Raw genomic sequence first — 18,877 nt, forward strand, 5'->3', positions numbered from 1 at the left:
TGGCGCTGTTCTCTGAGGGTGCACTGAGGAGTGCGGCCCTGGGCTCTCGGCTCCTCCGGGCCGGAGAACAGGAGGCCGCCATTTGTATTCCCCGTCCTCCGGAACTCTACGGAAAGCGCTCAGGGAACAAAAGCTCCTGAAAGCAAACCCAAGCGGATTACTCACCCCGGCCCCTGATAAGGGCGGTGCAATTCCGCCTGGGGCAAAGATACTTGAGAATCACTACAACAGGCCCCTCCCCCAGAAGATCAACAAGAACTCCAGCCGAGACCAAGTTCACCTACCAAGGAGTGCGGTTTCAATACCAAAGAGAGCAGCAGAATTCCGGAGGAGGAGAAAGCCAGGCACGGAACTCATGGCTTTTTCCCTGTGATTTTTTTTTTTTTTTTTTTTACTCTTGCAGTTAATTTGATTTTTTTCTTTTTTTCATTTTTTTTTTTCACCTTCGGGTAAATTTTTTTTTTTTAACTGTTACCTTTTTCTTTTTAAATGATTTTTTACTAGTTTATCTAATATATATATTTTTTCTTTTTTATATTTTTCTTATTTGTTTTCTTTTTATAAATTCTTTTCTTTTCTTTTTTTCTTTTTTTTCTTTCTTCCGTTTTGAACCTCTTTTTATCCCCTTTCTCCCCCCTCACGATTTTGGATCTCTTCTAATTTGGTTAAAGCATATTTTCCTGGGGTTGTTGCCACACTTTTAGTATTTTACTTGCCCCTTCATATACTCTTATCTGGACAAAATGACAAGACGGAAAAATTCAACACAAAAAAAAGAACAAGAGGCAGTACCGAAGGCTAGGGACCTAATCAATACAGACATTGGTAATATGTCAGATCTAGAGTTCAGAATGACAATTCTCAAGGTTCTAGCCGGGCTCAAAAAAGGCATGGAAGATATTAGAGAAACCCTCTCGAGAGATATACAAGCCCTTTCTGGAGAAATAAAAGAACTAAAATCTAACCAAGTTGAAATCAAAAAAGCTATTAATGAGGTGCAATCAAAAATGGAGGCTCTCACTGCTAGGATAAATGAGGCAGAAGAAAGAATTAGTGATATAGAAAACCAAATGACAGAGAATAAAGAAGCTGAGCAAAAGAGGGACAAACAGCTACTGGACCACGAGGGGAGAATTCGAGAGATAAGTGACACCATAAGACAAAACAACATTAGAATAATTGGGATTCCAGAAGATGAAGAAAGAGACAGAGGAGCAGAAGGTATACTAGAGAGAATTATTGGGGAGAATTTCCCCAATATGCCAAAGGGAACGAGCATCAAAATTCAGGAGGTTCAGAGAACGCCCCTCAAAATCAATAAGAATAGGCCCACACCCCGTCACCTAATAGTAAAATTTACAAGTCTCAGTGACAAAGAGAAAATCCTGAAAGCAGCCCGGGAAAAGAAGTCTATAACATACAATGGTAAAAATATTAGATTGGCAGCTGACTTATCCACAGAGACCTGGCAGGCCAGAAAGAGCTGGCATGATATTTTCAGAGCACTAAACGAGAAAAACATGCAGCCCAGAATACTATATCCAGCTAGGCTATCATTGAAAATAGAAGGAGAGATTAAAAGCTTCCAGGACAAACAACAACTGAAAGAATTTGCAAACACCAAACCAGCTCTACAGGAAATATTGAAAGGGGTCCTCTAAGCAAAGAGAGAGCCTACAAGTGGTAGATCAGAAAGGAACAGAGACCATATACAGTAACCGTCACCTTACAGGCAATACAATGGCACTAAATTGATATCTCTCAATAGTTACCCTGAATGTGAATGGGCTAAATGCCCCTGTCAAAAGACACAGGGTATCAGAATGGATAAAAAAACAAAACCCATCTATATGTTGCCTCCAAGAAACTCATTTTAAGCCCGAAGACACCTCCAGATTTAAAGTGAGGGGGTGGAAAAGAATTTACCATGCTAATGGACATCAGAAGAAAGCAGGAGTGGCAATCCTTATATCAGATCAATTAGATTTTAAGCCAAAGACTATAATAAGAGATGAGGAAGGACACTATATCATACTCAAAGGGTGTGTCCAACAAGAAGATTTAACAATTTTAAATATCTATGCCCCCAATGTGGGAGCAGCCAACTATATAAACCAATTAATAACAAAATCAAAGAAACACATCAACAATAATACAATAATAGTAGGGGACTTTAACACTCCCCTCACTGAAATGGACAGATCATCCAAGCAAAAGATCAGCAAGAAAATAAAGGCCTTAAACGACACACTGGACCAGATGGACATCACAGATATATTCAGAACATTTCATCCCAAAGCAACAGAATACACATTCTTCTCTAGTGCACATGGAACATTCTCCAGAATAGATCATATCCTCGGTCCTAAATCAGGACTCAACCGGTATCAAAAGATTGGGATCATTCCCTGCATATTTTCAGACCACAATGCTCTAAAGCTAGAACTCAACCACAAAAGGAAGTTTGAAAAGAACCAAAATACATGGAGACTAAACAGCATCCTTCTAAAGAATGAATGGGTCAACCGGGAAATTAAAGAAGAATTGAAAAAAATCATGGAAACAAATGATAATGAAAATACAACGGTTCAAAATCTGTGGGACACAACAAAGGCAGTCCTGAGAGGAAAATATATAGCGGTACAAGCCTTTCTCAAGAAACAAGAAAGGTCTCAGGTACACAACCTAACCCTACACCTAAAGGAGCTGGAGAAAGAACAAGAAAGAAACCCTAAGCCCAGCAGGAGAAGAGAAATCACAAAGATCAGAGCAGAAATCAATGAAATAGAAACCAAAAAAACAATAGAGCAAATCAACGAAAGTAGGAGCTGGTTCTTTGAAAGAATTAATAAAATTGATAAACCTCTGGCCCGACTTATCAAAAAGAAAAGAGAAAGGACCCAAATAACTAAAATCATGAATGAAAGAGGAGAGATCACAACTAACACCAAAGAAATACAAACTATTATAAGATCATACTATGAGCAACTCTACGGCAATAAATTTGACAATCTGGAAGAAATGGATGCATTCCTAGAAACATATAAACTACCACAACTGAACCAGGAAGATATAAAAAGCCTGAACAGACCCATAACCAGTAAGGAGATTGAAACAGTCATTAAAAATATCCAAACAAACAAAAGCCCAGGGCCAGACGGCTTCCCGGGGGAATTCTACCAAACATTTAAAGAAGAACTAATTCCTATTCTCCTGAAACTGTTCCAAAAAAATAGAAATGGAAGGAAAACTTCCAAACTCATTTTATGAGGCCAGCATCACCTTGATCCCAAAACCAGACAAGGGTCCCACCAAAAAAGAGAGCTATAGACCAATATCCTTGATGAACACAGATGCGAAAATACTCAACAAAATACTAGCCAATAGGATTCAACAGTACATTAAAAAGATTATTCACCACGACCAAGTGGGATTTATTCCAGGGCTGCAAGGTTGGTTCAACATCCTCAAATCAGTCAATGTGATACAACACATCAATAAAAGAAAGAACAAGAACCATATGATACTTTCAATAGATGCTGAAAAAGCATTTGACAAAGTACAGCATCCCTTCCTGATCAAAACTCTTCAAAGTGTAGGGATAGAGGGCACATACCTCAATATCATCAAAGCCATCTATGAAAAACCCACCGCAAATATCATTCTCAATGGAGAAAAACTGAAAGCTTTTCCGCTAAGGTCAGGAACACGGCAGGGATGTCCATTATCACCACTGCTATTCAACATAGTACTAGAGGTCCTAGCCTCAGCAATCAGACAACAAAAGGAAATTAAAGGCATCCAAATCGGCAAAGAAGAAGTCAAATTATCACTCTTCGCAGATGATATGATACTATATGTGGAAAACCCAAAAGACTCCACTCCAAAACTGCTAGAACTTTTACAGGAATTCAGTAAAGTGTCAGGATATAAAATCAATGCACAGAAATCAGTTGCATTTATCTACACCAACAGCAAGACAGAAGAAAGAGAAATTAAGGAGTCAATCCCATTTACAATTGCACCCAAAACCATAAGATACCTAGGAATAAACCTAACCAAAGAGACACAGTATCTATACTCAGAAAACTATAAAGTACTCATGAAAGAAATTGAGGAAGACACAAAGAAATGGAAAAATGTTCCATGCTCCTGGATTGGAAGAATAAATATTGTGAAAATGTCTATGCTACCTAAAGCAATCTACACATTTAATGCAATTCCTATCAAAGTACCATCCATCTTTTTCAAAGAAATAAAACAAATAATTCTAAAATTTATATGGAACCAGAAAAGACCTCGAATAGCCAAAGGGATATTGAAAAAGAAAGCCAACGTTGGTGGCATCACAATTCCGGACTTCAAGCTCTATTACAAAGCTGTCATCATCAAGACAGCATGTTACTGGCACAAAAACAGACCCATAGATCAATGGAACAGAATAGAGAGCCCAGAAATAGACCCTCAAATCTATGGTCAACTCATCTTCGACAAAGCAGGAAAGAATGTCCAATGGAAAAAAGACAGCCTCTTCAATAAATGGTGCTGGGAAAATTGGACAGCCACATGCAGAAAAATGAAATTGGACCATTTCCTTACACCACACACAAAAATAGACTCAAAATGGATGAAGGACCTCAATGTGCGAAAGGAATCCATCAAAATCCTTGAGGAGACCACAGGCAGGAACCTCTTCGACCTCTGCCGCAGCAACATCTTCCTAGGAACAACGCCAAAGGCAAGGGAAGCAAGGGAAAAAATGAACTATTGGGATTTCATCAAGATCAAAAGCTTTTGCACAGCAAAGGAAACAGTTAACAAAATCAAAAGACAACTGACAGAATGGGAGAAGATATTTGCAAATGACATATCAGATAAAGGACTAGTGTCCAGAATCTATAAAGAACTTAGCAAACTCAACACCCAAAGAACAAATAATCCAATCAAGAAATGGGCAGAGGACATGAACAGACATTTCTGCAAAGAAGACATCCAGATGGCCAACAGACACATGAAAAAGTGCTCCATATCACTCGGCATCAGGGAAATACAAATCAAAACCACAATGAGATATCACCTCCCACCAGTCAGAATGGCTAAAATCAACAAGTCAGGAAATGACAGATGCTGGCGAGGATGCGGAGAAAGGGGAACCCTCCTACACTGTTGGTGGGAATGCAAGCTGGTGCAGCCACTCTGGAAAACAGCATGGAGGTTCCTCAAAATGTTGAAAATAGACCTGCCCTATGACCCAGCAATTGCACTATTGGGTATTTACCCTAAAGATACAAACGTAGTGATCCAAAGGGGCACGTGCACCCGAATGTTTATAGCAGCAATGTCCACAATAGCCAAACTATGGAAAGAACCTAGATGTCCATCAACAGATGAATGGATCAAGAAGAGGTGGTATATATACACAATGGAATACTATGAAGCCATCAAAAGAAATGAAATCTTGCCATTTGCGACAACATGGATGGAACTAGAGCGTATCATGCTTAGCGAAATAAGTCAAGCAGAGAATGACAACTATCATATGATCTCCCTGATATGAGGAAGTGGTGATACAACATGGGGGCTTAAGTGGGTAGGAGAAGAATAAATGAAACAAGATGGGATTGGGAGGGAGACAAACCATAAGTGACTCTTAATCTCACAAAACAAACTGAGGGTTGCTGGGGGGAGGGGGTTTGGGAGAAGGGGGTGGGATTATGGACATTGGGGAGGGTATGTGCTTTGGTGAGTGCTGTGAAGTGTGTAAACCTGGTGATTCACAGACCTGTACCCCTGGGGATGAAAATATATGTTTATAAAAAATAAAAAATTATATTTTAAAAAAAATACAAAGTACAAAATTTTTAAAATCTTTACCATTTACTAGGTGTCTGACCTTTCTTCTTTTTTTTTTTTTTTGTAATTTAATTACTTTGGATTTTTAAAATTTCTACATAATGACATTTGACAATTTCTTTTTTTCTTTCTTTCCTGTTTGTCTCTCTAATAATGAATCAGAAACTATTAAAGTGGCCAAAACTTTTCCTAGCCCCTGGAAGACTCAGGGATGCCCTTTCCTTGAGGAATCATCAGTGTTTTGCAGCCATGAAGTTAGTATGTGGTTTCACAAGGGGAAACAGTGGAAAACCATGCTTGAAACTGGTCATGTTCTCAATCACTTCAGGTTGTGCTAAGGCAGGTGCTTGTGACAAATTTATATCACTTTGACATGGGAACTCTCCAACCACATGATAAGAATCCATTTCCCTGGCAAGAACATGGATGGATACCTTATGTCTCCTTGGGGCATCTATTGCCAACTTTCCTTGTAGAACTTGATGATATCATCCCTAGTAGGTGTGTTTAAATTACTCCTGTATTATCTCTGTCAAGATTATATTGCTGGAAGATGATTTCCCCCAATATTTAGCACACTCTGCAGATAGTTTATTTGGTTTGTCTAGTCAATGAATTGCTAATGCCTGATTGTGTTTTTGAAAAGCCTCTTCTGTCATGTCCTCTCTGGACTTCCCCGTGGTTAATAAGAAAGCTTCCACTATAGTTTCTATTCTAGGTAGTGAGGTGACTTTTCTGACTGGGTGAAGAATTGCAAGCCCTGCATGCTAATGGCTTTACATGGCCCACTGATGACAATAAGCCTAGCTGTTCGCTGTTGCACAGGTTGTTGAAGAAGCAAGGCTCACACCTGATCTAATAGAAGAGGTCTAGAAATATATTCTCTGAGATGCTCCACATGTCTGTCTGGTGATATATCTCAATGCCGCAGTTATTGTGAACTTCATTCCTCTGCTGATAAACAAACCATCCAGTGTCAGGGAGTTGAACTTCTCCACATGGAACCAGCTGACTTGGAAGGAGAAAGTTCATAGGAGTATGTTCAATAATGATGTCTTCAACCATCTGCATAATTCCTAGTGCAGCCTGCTTTGTCATGTTTCCATGGAGAAGGGCTTTAGTGTGCAGCCATGGCAGGAGCTGAGATAGGAAGGCCTTAAGAGTGATATCACTCAGAGCTGCTTTTAATTCATCTTTAGTTCAGGCCACTTCAGTCAGCAGCAAGGTGTGGTGGTGAGCTGCTCAGCTTGGAAATTGTTAGGGGAGCACACATATGCCTCCCTGATAATTTTGAATCTTTTTACATCAATCTCAAAGGCAGTCATTTTTTCAAAAATTTTCTTTAGCAAAACTGGCTGCTTGTCATCATCACTGTAACTTTTCATGAAGAGATACATCCCATAGATGGTATTTTGGAGGTCAGAGCTCAAGACTGTTAGCTCTGCTACATATGCATATTCACTGAGAGAGTCTTTGAGGATTTAAGAAACTCAAGGTACCAATAGGCCATATTACAGTACAAGGGATCCGCATAAGCAAATGGGCTGAAAAAGTCAAAGTTGAGACAAGCTTCCAGCATGAAAAACTTAACCATCTTGTTTGAGCAAGTGTTTGCTTATAGCTGCATCCTTAATGAGAGAAGTATATGGTGCCATTTCCTTTTCTAAAGATAAAAATCTCAAAAATTTGTAGGAATAAATTCATTCCTAATTGGAAGCTTAAATTTCTCATTCAGGTCAGCATTTTGCCATTTCTTAATGACTTTATCTGGTATAGCTTCTTACTTGTACTGGGTTCTATACTACTCTTCTGCGTGATCAGTTTTTCCCTCAAGACTTGGAAACTATTGCAACCCACACATTTTCTGGTCTGAGTTTATACAGATCCATCTATTTTAAGGCAGATCTAAATTCTTCCAGTAAATATTCAGCTGTGAGCACTTCTTCTAGGTGATAAGAATGCAATATTCCTGCAATCTAGCTTATGGTCTCTATATTTAAACCAAAAAAAAAAAAAACAGCATTCAATACTTTGCGCTCTTGGGAAACCCACTCTTGAGGTCATTCTGCACATAGCTGAACCATGTGCAAAATTATATCTTCAACATGTAATAATTCTTCCTCAGTCAAGTCCACATTAATGATAAAACAAAACAAAACATAAAACCTGGACGCTCTTTCCTTCTGCCCACCAACAAGAGTATTTACCCAGCCCTTTAAAATCTGATAACAGACTTCCAGGACCTTCATGCCCAATGAGATGACTAAGATTTGACCTGAAGGTCAGGTATGGGAAATGTCACAAAAAAGATTCCTAAAATCCTTACTGGGTACTATTTTTTAAAGTTGTTTAAGATGTGCTTGGAAAGGGTGTTCAGGAAACTCTGGGAATGGTATATTTTTGTTCTCAACTTCAGGAAGTAACTTTACCACCAAACTAGTCAAACCATCTAAAGATTCACACAGATAGCCATTAAGTTGGATGAATAGAGTACAATTTCAGAAAGTTCTTGCCTTACATCAGTGTCTTTTTGGTTTGGTTCAGTCTTTAAAATATATTTGTTACCTGTCCCAAATTTGCTGAAGGGATTCCCCATAGCTTTTCCAAATGAAAGATTTTCCAGGCATCATTCATCACGGTCTTCTCATGTTTTGAATCAACTGCATTCATCTCTCTGTCTTTGCGATTCTCATCAAACAAGGGACACAGGAAAAATCGTGCAAACTAGACTACCAGTTTATTATAAAAGCCTCTAATTCAGAACAGCCAGATGGAAAATATGCACAGGGCAAGGCCACTCTTCCCAAACCTCCATGTTTTCACCAACCTGGCAGTTTTTGACATTTCTGAGATTCCTTAGTATCTGAGTACTTCAGTTTCCTCACACAAAAAATTAGAAGAATATTGCTGCTTAATTTATATGGTTGTCATAAACATTAAAATGAGTGATGAAGACTAATATGTGTTAGTACATGTAAATCATTTAGGAGGACTGTCTGACTTCAAATCACTCAATAAATATTAGTATTAAGCATTTCATAAATGTTGGCTGTTATGATGATGAGTCATGTTTCCTATTAACATTAAAGCATATTACCAAAGTTTATTCAAGGTACAGCTAGCTCTTAACAGGTATTATTAATTAGATCTACTAACTGGAGCAAGTCTTTTTCCAACAGGTTTCTGTTCAAAACAAGGTCAACTGGAGCTCTCAAAATTTTCCCAACATTCTTAATTAATTTTCTATTATCTTTGAGACAACTTTCAATAAATCCACTTCTCTTAGTAAGACTGACATGCTGCATTCTTCTGTTCAGCAGCATATCTCTTGTGTCTTAGAAACTACTAGGTGATCCACAGTTCTGTCAAAAATATGAGTGCTAGAAAAATCCTAAGGACATAGAGGAGAAAAACAATTTCTCGATTTCAGAACTGAACTGAGATTAGAAGGGGAGATTGTTTCACTTCATACAATATTTTAAATCATTATTAAATTACTTGAGGAGCACCTAGGTGGCTCAGTCAGTCGTGTGACTGATTCCTGGCTTTGGCTCACACTGCTCTCAGTGTGCTGAAACTGAACTCCAGGATCTCCGCCCTCAGTGTAGGGTCTGTTGGGATTCTTTCCCTCTCTCTCCCCCTTTGCCCATCCCCCTGGCTCATGGGCTTTCACTCTCTCTCTCTCTCTTTCTCTAAAATAAGTAAATAAAGTCTTTTAAACATTATTTGAAACACCACATTTACTATCAGTGGCACTTTTGACACTTCGGAAGGCACTTCTCTAGCCTGCTCTTCATACCTTATACATGAATATACTTAACTAGATGATGTGTAAATTACTCTCTCAAGACCATACAGCTAGCTAATGGAGGAATCTGTACCAAAAGCCCTTCTCCTGATTGTTGTTCAAGCATGGAACCAACTCATCATCACATATAGTGGCAACTGGCGACCACAGTTACAGCTGATGCCAGACTGGGAGACATTTTACTCAGGGAGAGTTTCACTACACCTCTACCCACAAAGGTCAGATTTTAAAACATTAGTTTTATAAAAGAAAATCTCTGCACAGAATATCCAAGTCATTTTCTCATAAAAATTCATGATATTTAAAATTCATAAATGAAAACAACAATTTTAAATGTTAATTTCATAAATTAAAATGTGCCTATTTGCAGTTAACCCACTACAAACATTCTGTATCAGTTTTAAGATGTACATATTTATAATTACCTTCTTTAGGGAGAAATTCATGTGTGTCATAGTAGTAGTGAGCCTCAAGATACATTTTTAAAACATCAAATTATAATGAAGATAGAATAAACCCTGCTATTCTGAAAAATGTATTTTCTTACTATTCACCTTTGTAGTTCAGAAATTGGAGAAACAGTCTCCAATGTTTCTCACATTTAATAGCCTTATCTCCTTGACAGTAAAATTATCTCCAGAACAATAGTCTACATTACCAAACTATTTATAACAGAATGGAATAGTAATTCTTATGCTGTTTCATTGCGCACTCACAAATTTGAAGAAATGTTAACCAAAAATAATTATTATAATAATTATTTTGACATTTTGAGCAGATACTCTAGCTCTCTCTGGAGAGGAAACAGGGTGTGTTTTTCACTTGATCTCAAGTACTCAATTCATCGTTCTCATATGATCTCTAAATAAAAATAAGGAGTTGATTCATTCAATTCTAGTTTTCAAGGTGCTGAAGAGTTATTATTATACAATGAATCATTTTTCTTTTGTTAAATCAATTATAGGAGAACTTAAACAGAAAGGGATCCTGCCAATAAGTAATCTGGGCAGAGTTTAGAAAGTATACATTTCATTTAAAGCATTGATCAGCAATTCGTAATTTTTAAAACTTAAATTCACAAAGTCCTCTTTGATTCTGTAATAGTTGTACATATATAAGGGTGAGAAATTTTACTCTTACATACAGGTCCTATCAATGGACTTTTTGGAATAAGAGAGGTTGAGATTAATGAGCTTATTATAATTCATTAGAAAGTGGTATGTGGATGACTGCCTACTTTAATTAGTTTTATTACTGTAGGAAATTGTTTCATATGCCAGGCTCATCACCAAGCACGCCTGGAAAACATTAGAGCAGTAATCAGACTTGATATGAGGTACCTTTCATTAGGCAGTATGGCTAATGGCACTTATAATGAACAAGGAGGGTATTAAAAAGATGGACATGACAGCATTCAGCAAAAAGGAATTTATCAGATCAACTATTTTTGTGAAGCAGAATGCAAAGTACAGTATTTCAAAATACTGTTATGACATACAGGGTGCAAGATTCATAGTTATGGAAAAAGACTTAAGTATCTCAGGTTCATCTAATAAATCTCAATACAAATTTTTGATGATTCATATGTTATTAGAAAATGTTAGTAATCAGATCTTTCAAAAAAGTAATCCTTCAAATGGTATTTCTTTTTTAAATTTAATCTTTTCAGTGTTCCAATATTCATTGTTTATGCAGCACACCCAGTGCTGCATGCACTACGTGCCCTCCTTAATACCCACCACCAGGCTCACCCGTTCCCCCCACCATTCTCCCCTCCAAAACCCTCAGTTTGTTTCTCAGAGTCCACAGCCTCTGGTGCTTCGTTTCCCTTTCCGACTTCCCCCAATTCACTTTTCCTTTCCTTCTCCTAATGTCCTCCATGTTGTTCCTTATACTCCCCAAGTAAATGAAATGTTATGATAATTGACTCTCTCTGCTTGACTTATTTCACTCAGCATAATCTCCTCCAGTCCCGTCCATGTTCATACTAAAGTTGATTATACATCCTTTCTGATGGAGGCATAATATTCCATTATATATATGAACCATATCTTCTTAACCATCACCACCCCAAGAAATAATAAACCTATGACTTTGATCAAATAAAAAAAAAGCAAGTCACAGTCTGAAAGAACCAAATTCAATTATAAAACATTTCAGAATAGAGGTAAATGAAAAATTATTAACATATTCCATAGGAACTGACTGAGTTCTTTTGTAAGTTCATCTTATAAAAATATTTTTGAATGTTAATAATTTTAACCTATATTCAAAATTAAGCTTAAAAACATTTCATATTTAATATTTTGGCCTTATGTAAGTATTAGAAGTTACACTCAAAACTTAAGTTGAAAACAAAGGAAATTCTATGCATCTCTGTCTCAGTCCTAAGACACAAATACCACCCATAACTTACCAATTTTATTTTGCCATACCTTGTTAAGTAGTGTTTAGGCAGCACAATTCTCATTTCACTGATCAAGAAATGAACATTATATTCTTTTTTACATATATTGAGAGCATGTTTCTGACTACCCAATCTAACTCTTACTTTTATGAGTACATTCTTCCAATATTTAAAATTATTCCTGAAAATATGTCCAAGACATTCTAATATATCTTCTGCTGTTATAGAAAAGATGTTATCATAATTTCATGCAGGTAACTGCAATTTCTTGCACCTCTTCTACTATATATATATATATATTTTTTTTTTTTACTGGAAATATTCTAATTACAAAGCATTATAGTTCAATCGACTATCAATTAGCAATGAATGCAGAAATTATCAGAAGTCCCTTTCCATTCAGTATAGATATTATCTATGTCAGATAAATTCTAATTTAAAAACATTGTTAATAGGTGGAAAGGCATTTATCTGTATCCTTCTCTTCCTGAGTAGTCTTGTTAAAACAACAACAAGCAAACCTAACCATCATCACTAATAATGACAGACACCACATACATCTCAGAGCTAAATCTCAACAAGTACTTTTAGTGTCCTAAAAAAGTTGCTTGCCTATGGTTTACCAGTAGTTCCCCAAATTACAGTGTAAATATCCTGATTCCCTATTCTATGACAGATTCAGCATAAAAGTCTGCCATCTATTGCTTTTGCTAAAATCAAAAAGCATCATAAAATTAAACAACACATATGCTGCAAATTAAGATGACTGGTATTAGAAATGATGGCTGTTCTGTATTCGTTTAAAAAAAGATTACTCTTTTTGGATTATATTCCATTTTGTTTGCAATACAGATTTCTGATTAGTGGGTATAGTGAATATAAAAACTCAGGAGGAAAAAGAACATTTTTCTTTTTGGGTCATAAAAGGAAAGGATCTTCACAAGAAAAGACACTTAATAGATAAAATCATTTTTTAACACAATAAGAAAAGCCTACTTCTCTTTAAGAGGAAATCAATTTTAACAGACAAGTCTCAGTAATTCTGCCAGGATGTTCTTGAGATTAGAGAATGATTTGAGGCTTCATTTTATCTGCTACACCACAACTCAAAGGTTTGAAAACTACAATAACTTAAACCTAAGCATAGAAACATTTTTAAGTAAAAAAAAGCAGTCTGATGATTGATTGATTGATCTGCCATACACACACACATTTCCTTCTCAATTTCCAAAGACAGTGAAATATATTCATTTTGTTCCAGTAGTGAGTCTAGGTTATATCTGACATTTTATGTGAGAAACTTTGCTTTTTAGCATACATAAAAGTCATCAATAAATAATAAACAAGTATCTAGGGCACCTGGGTGGCTCAGTGGGTTAAGCCGCTGCCTTCGGCTCAGGTCATGATCTCAGGGTCCTGGGATCAAGTCCCGCATCCGGCTCTCTGCTCAGCGGGGAGCCTGCTTCCCTCTCTCTCTCTCTCTGCCTGCCTCTCTCTCCATCTACTTGTGATCTCTCTGTCAAATAAATAAATAAAATCTTTAAAAAAAATAAACAAGTATCTGGCGAGTCATCCATTCCCCATTAAAAACTGGTCTTAATTTTAATAATGAATAATAATTAATGTGAAGTTTGCTGTATGTTTACTCTCACATTTTTTTCTCTCACATTTTAATGAAACCACTGTGAACTTTAATAAATATATTGATTTGAAAACAAAACTCTAATAATAATCCTCATTTTCTCCCTAAAACAACATCTTTGAAAAATAAGGCTAGGAACATCTCTAAGAAATAATGGAATGTATTTGTAATTTAGTATTTTAATTATATGTTATACACTTTCTGAAGATAATTTTCTTTTTTTTAATTACAAAAATGTTATGAACATTTTTGTTTTGAGACCAAATGTTCTGAGTGAAAAGACAATGTAAAACTATCGCTTATGAGCAGAATAATTTAATTTTTTTGTCTTAGTCTGATTGCACCTGGGATTTAGACAAATATCAAAACTTGGGGGTCCATATAGGCAAAATTTATACTGATTATATGTTTAGCTCCTGTCAGCTGCCTCTGGTAATGACACCTAAGAATCACTTCATGATACTAATTTGTTATAACAATGTAGAAACAGGAAACCAGAGGATACATCAAACAAAGTTGTGCATAAAAAGAAAAACAAGTATTATCTGTTGAGGTTCCAAGGGAAATTCAATCCCATGCCAATATCAAGATCTGTAAAATTGACACAAAATTGAAAAACTTAAATTAAACCACCATATCCATTATGGACCAACGCAGCAAATTTGAAAGTTCCACATTTAAAATAGCACCTAAATTTTATGAAAGTGTCAATTTTATTCTATTTCTTTTTTTCTTTTCCTTTCCTTTTTTTGGGGGGGGGGTATAGTTGGCACGCAATGTTACATCAGTTTCAGCTGTACAACACAGTGATTTCACAAGTTTGTACATTATTCTATGTTCACCACAAGTGTAGATACCATCTATCACCTACAACACTATTACAATATCACTGACTATAGTCCTTATGCTGTGCCTTTTATTCCAGTAACTTATTCATTCCATAACTGGAAAGCTGTGTGTCCCATGACTGTTTAGTCATATTACCTGTCTCCCCACTTTCCTCCCCTTTGACAACCATTAGTTTTCTGTATTCATGGTCTGATTATTTGTTTGTTTTTTAATTCCACATATGAGTGAAATCATATGGTATTTATCTTTCTCAGTCTATCTTATGTCACTTAGCATAATACACTCTAAGTACATCCATGCTATCACAAATGGCAAGGTCTTATCCCTGTTTATGACTATATAACATTCTAATAACATTCTATTTATATATATATATATATATATATATATATATATATACACACACATACATACATACACACACACACACAAAGTGGAATATACATAGTGAATATATCCAATATATATATATATATTATATATATCTCTCTCCAATATATCATATATATATATATATATATATATATATATATATGGCCATATATGTATCTCTCACATCTTCTTTATGCAATTGTCTATTATTAGATACTTAAGTTGCTTTCATATCTTGGTTACTGTAGATGATGCTACAGTAACCATAGGGGTTCATATATCTTTTCAAATTAGTGTCTTTGTTTCTTTGGATAAATAATAGCAGACAAAGGAGGGCATTACATAATGATAAAGGAATCAATCCAACAAGACTAATAGCATAATCACAACGGTATGAAACTAGAAATAAATTACAAGAAAAAAATAGGAAAAAGCACAAATATGTGGAGGCTAAACAACATGATGCAAAAAAAAAAAAATCAACAGGTCAACAGAGCAATCAAAGAAGAAATAAAAAACAAACGAATATGGAGAAAATGAAAACACAACCACCCAAAATCTTTGGGAACAAAGAAAGCAGTTCTAAGAGGGAGATACAGAATGAGACAGGCCTACTTCAAGAAACAAGGAAAAGCTCAAATAAACATTTTAACCTTAGACCTAAAGAACTAGAAAAGAACAAACAAAGCCCAAGGTGAGTAGAAGGAAGGAAATAATAAAGATCTGAGCTCAAATAAATGAGATAGAGACTAAAAATCAATAGAAAAAATCAATGATACCAAGAGCTGGTTCTTTGAAGAGATAAACAAAATTGATAAACCCTTAGCCAGATTCATCAGGAAAAAAAAGAGAGAGAGAGAGAAGGAAAAAGCACCCAAATAAAATCAGAAACAAGAGAGAAGTAACAACTGACACCACAGAAATATAAAGGATCATAAGAGAATACTACAAAAAACTATATGTATAAATTGGACAACCTAAAACTAGAATAGATAAATTCCTAAAAACATACAATCTTCCAAAACTGAATTAAAAAGAAATAGAAAATCTAAACAGACCAATTACTAGTAATAGAACTGAACTGGTCATCAAAAAACAACAAAAAAATAAAAGCCAGAACCAGACAGATTCACACGTGAATTCTACCAAACATTTAAACAAGAATTAATAATTATTCTCTACTTCTTTGGTTCTTATTGCTTGACATTTTCTAAAGACAATCATTTTATTTAGTAAAAAGGTGTTAACGCTCTGTCTCTAGTTAGGAGGAAAAGAATAGAATGAACAATTAGTATATTTTAATTTCTACGAAATCAACTATAAATGTGTATGACATAAATGAGTTAATAAAGGTATTTTCATTTAAAAACACCATTTTTGCATAAAAATTTGTTCACTCTATGTTATTTGAAGGAAAATATATGATTATCAATTCATTAGCAAGAAAAATAACAATTATATATAATAAATAATAAAAAATAATTTTTAATTATTTGAACACTTGGATTATGTGCCTGGGTGGTTTAGTCAGTTAAGTGTCTGCCTTTGGCTCAGGTCATGATCCTAGGGTCCTGGGATGGAGTCCCACATTGTGCTCTCTGCTTAGCGGGGAGTCTGCTTCTCCCCGCCCTCACCCCGCTCATACTCTCTCCCTTGCATGCTCTATCTCCCTGAAAAAAATAAATGAAATCTTAAGAACTAAACAAAACAAAAACCCTTTTGGATTACAAATTTAATAAATCAAAATAATTGTCTTACACATATTTTATAAACAAGTATCATTTGAAATGAAGAATAGCTCATACCTTAATTATGATTTGGAGATTTTACCTTAAAGATAAGAATGTTATGGTCCACGAACATCTGGGTGTCTCAGGGGGTTAAGCCTCTGCCTTCAGCTTAGGTCATGATCTCAGGGTCCAGGGATCGAGTTCCACATTGGCTCTCTGCTCAGTGGGGAGCCTGCTTCCCCACGCCCCTGCCTGCCTCTCTGCCTGCCTCTCTGCCTGCTTGTAATCTCTCTCTCTCTGTCAAATAAATAAATATAATCTTAAAAAAAAAAAAAAAAGAATGTTATGGTCCAAATGTTTGTACTCCCTCCACATTTATATGATGAAGCCTTAACCACAAATGTGATGGTATTTGGAGGTGAAGCCGTTGGGAGGTAATTAGATGAGGTCATGAGGCTAGGGCCCTCATAATGACATTACTGTCCTTCTAAGAAGCACTAGAAAAATGAACACCCACACACAAAGACACACACCCCACACACATAGACTGCCTGGACACACACAAGAGAGTTCTCTCTCTCCCTCCCTTACGCTCTCTCTTTCTCTCCCTCTGACCTGTGAGAATACAATGAGAAGGAGACATCTGCAAGCCAGGCAAAGACCCTCACAAGGAACCAAAGTTGCTGGTATCTTGCTTGTGGACTTCCTAGCCTCCAAAACGGTGAGATACAGGCATCTGTTGGTTTAACCCATGCAGTTTGTGGTATTTAGTTAAAGCAGCCAGAGCTAAGATAAAAAACAACGTGGGTAAATTAGGATAATTTATGTAAAAATTAGCAACATATAAATACTTAAAAATTATAGCTATATAAAGGTTAAATAACCAATAATGCATTGAAAATTTCACTGCTATATTTATGATAGCAAAAGTAGTCCCACAAAAATAATTTCTGTATTTGCAGGATATTCATAAGCTTTTGGATTTTAAAAAAGGCAAACTCTTGCCTCTAGCATTTTTTTTTTGAAACAGATGAAAAACATCAAAACTGCTATCACCCTAACTCAAGTGGTAGATTTCATTTGCATTATTATTCAGATGACTCAATTCAGATTTTTAGTAAACTACTGAGCAAAACATTTCATTCGACTATGTCAAAACTCAATTTATTTGTCATTGCATGTGGCTATGCATTTTGAGTACGTACATGTGTGAAAAAGAAAAAGCTGGTGAGAGAGAAAGAGTGAAACAATTGAGTAGGAGAGGAGAAGAGAAGGCACCAGTGAAAGAGATTTGGAGGACTCTGAGGGGCAGTAGAGGAGGAGAGAATGAGAGAAATAAAAAGGGAAGACAGTGGGTGCTACAGTGGATGGTAACTACCCAGCACACTAAAGGGTACACATAAATAAGAGTTAATATAAGGAATATAACTTGAATTGAGGTTTTCCTTTAGTATTTGAGGTTAATGGTAAGACACTGAAGATTCTGTTTGGTAAAGCATTCTCTGACATATATCTTACTATTGAAATATTGATCGAAATGACCCATGACCCAGTCTAAAAATGGTAATCCTTATGCGCCTTAATTTTTCTTTTCTTTTCTTTTTTCTTTTTTTTAATGCAGTTTTTTAACTTTTCACTCCCATATTTAGTAGCAAACCTTTACTAAATGCTCTATTAGTTACCTGTAGCTGTGTAAAAAATTAAATGGAACAAGTATCTGTCACCTCAGGAATCTGGGTGTTTCTCAGCTGGGTGTGGCTTAGGTCGCATGAGGTTAAATCAGTATGTAAGTCAGGGATGTAGTCTTTTCCAGTAGAGACTAGAGATAGGAGATCCTTTACTAAGCTCACTCACGTGGGTGTCCTCACAGATCTGCCTCAGGACATGGAAGATTCTCCCTGGCCAAGTGAGCCAAGGGAAAGTACAACAGAGTGTCCAAGAAAGGTAAACCTGTATATGAATGATCTAATATATCATACAGCTTTATAAAAAGCGTATTTTTACAGTAATGTAGTTAATCATATCCATAGAGACATTCACCAACTAGCAGCCTTTTGAGCTCACTGAGTTAGGACAATCATTTGGTTTAGTTCAGCATCAGAAAACTGGAAATCAACTGATTCCTAGGCAGGAAAGAGATCATAGATAATCTTCAAAGCAGAAGAACTAACTGTTTAAACATATGGCATTACTTAGATCAGCAAAGAAATGGCAAA

At 36.0% G+C, this 18,877-nt stretch overlaps 1 protein-coding gene and 1 pseudogene across 7 annotated transcripts in view; both read right to left on the bottom strand.

Moving 5' to 3' along the window:
- The window catches only part of CCSER1 (coiled-coil serine rich protein 1), a 1,379,910-nt gene that overhangs the window by 774,507 nt on the left and 586,526 nt on the right, over positions 1-18,877 (bottom strand). The window lies entirely within an intron of this gene.
- Positions 5,905-8,668, bottom strand: LOC309863895 (insulin-degrading enzyme pseudogene; annotated as a pseudogene). The gene is made up of 2 exons: positions 8,663-8,668; positions 5,905-8,577 (listed from the first exon to the last, which is right to left on the bottom strand). The product of its transcript is annotated as an insulin-degrading enzyme pseudogene (transcript).

The sequence above is a fragment of the Mustela nivalis genome (assembly GCF_964662115.1).
Source record: "Mustela nivalis genome assembly, chromosome: 4".
Lineage (NCBI taxonomy): Eukaryota > Metazoa > Chordata > Mammalia > Carnivora > Mustelidae > Mustela > Mustela nivalis.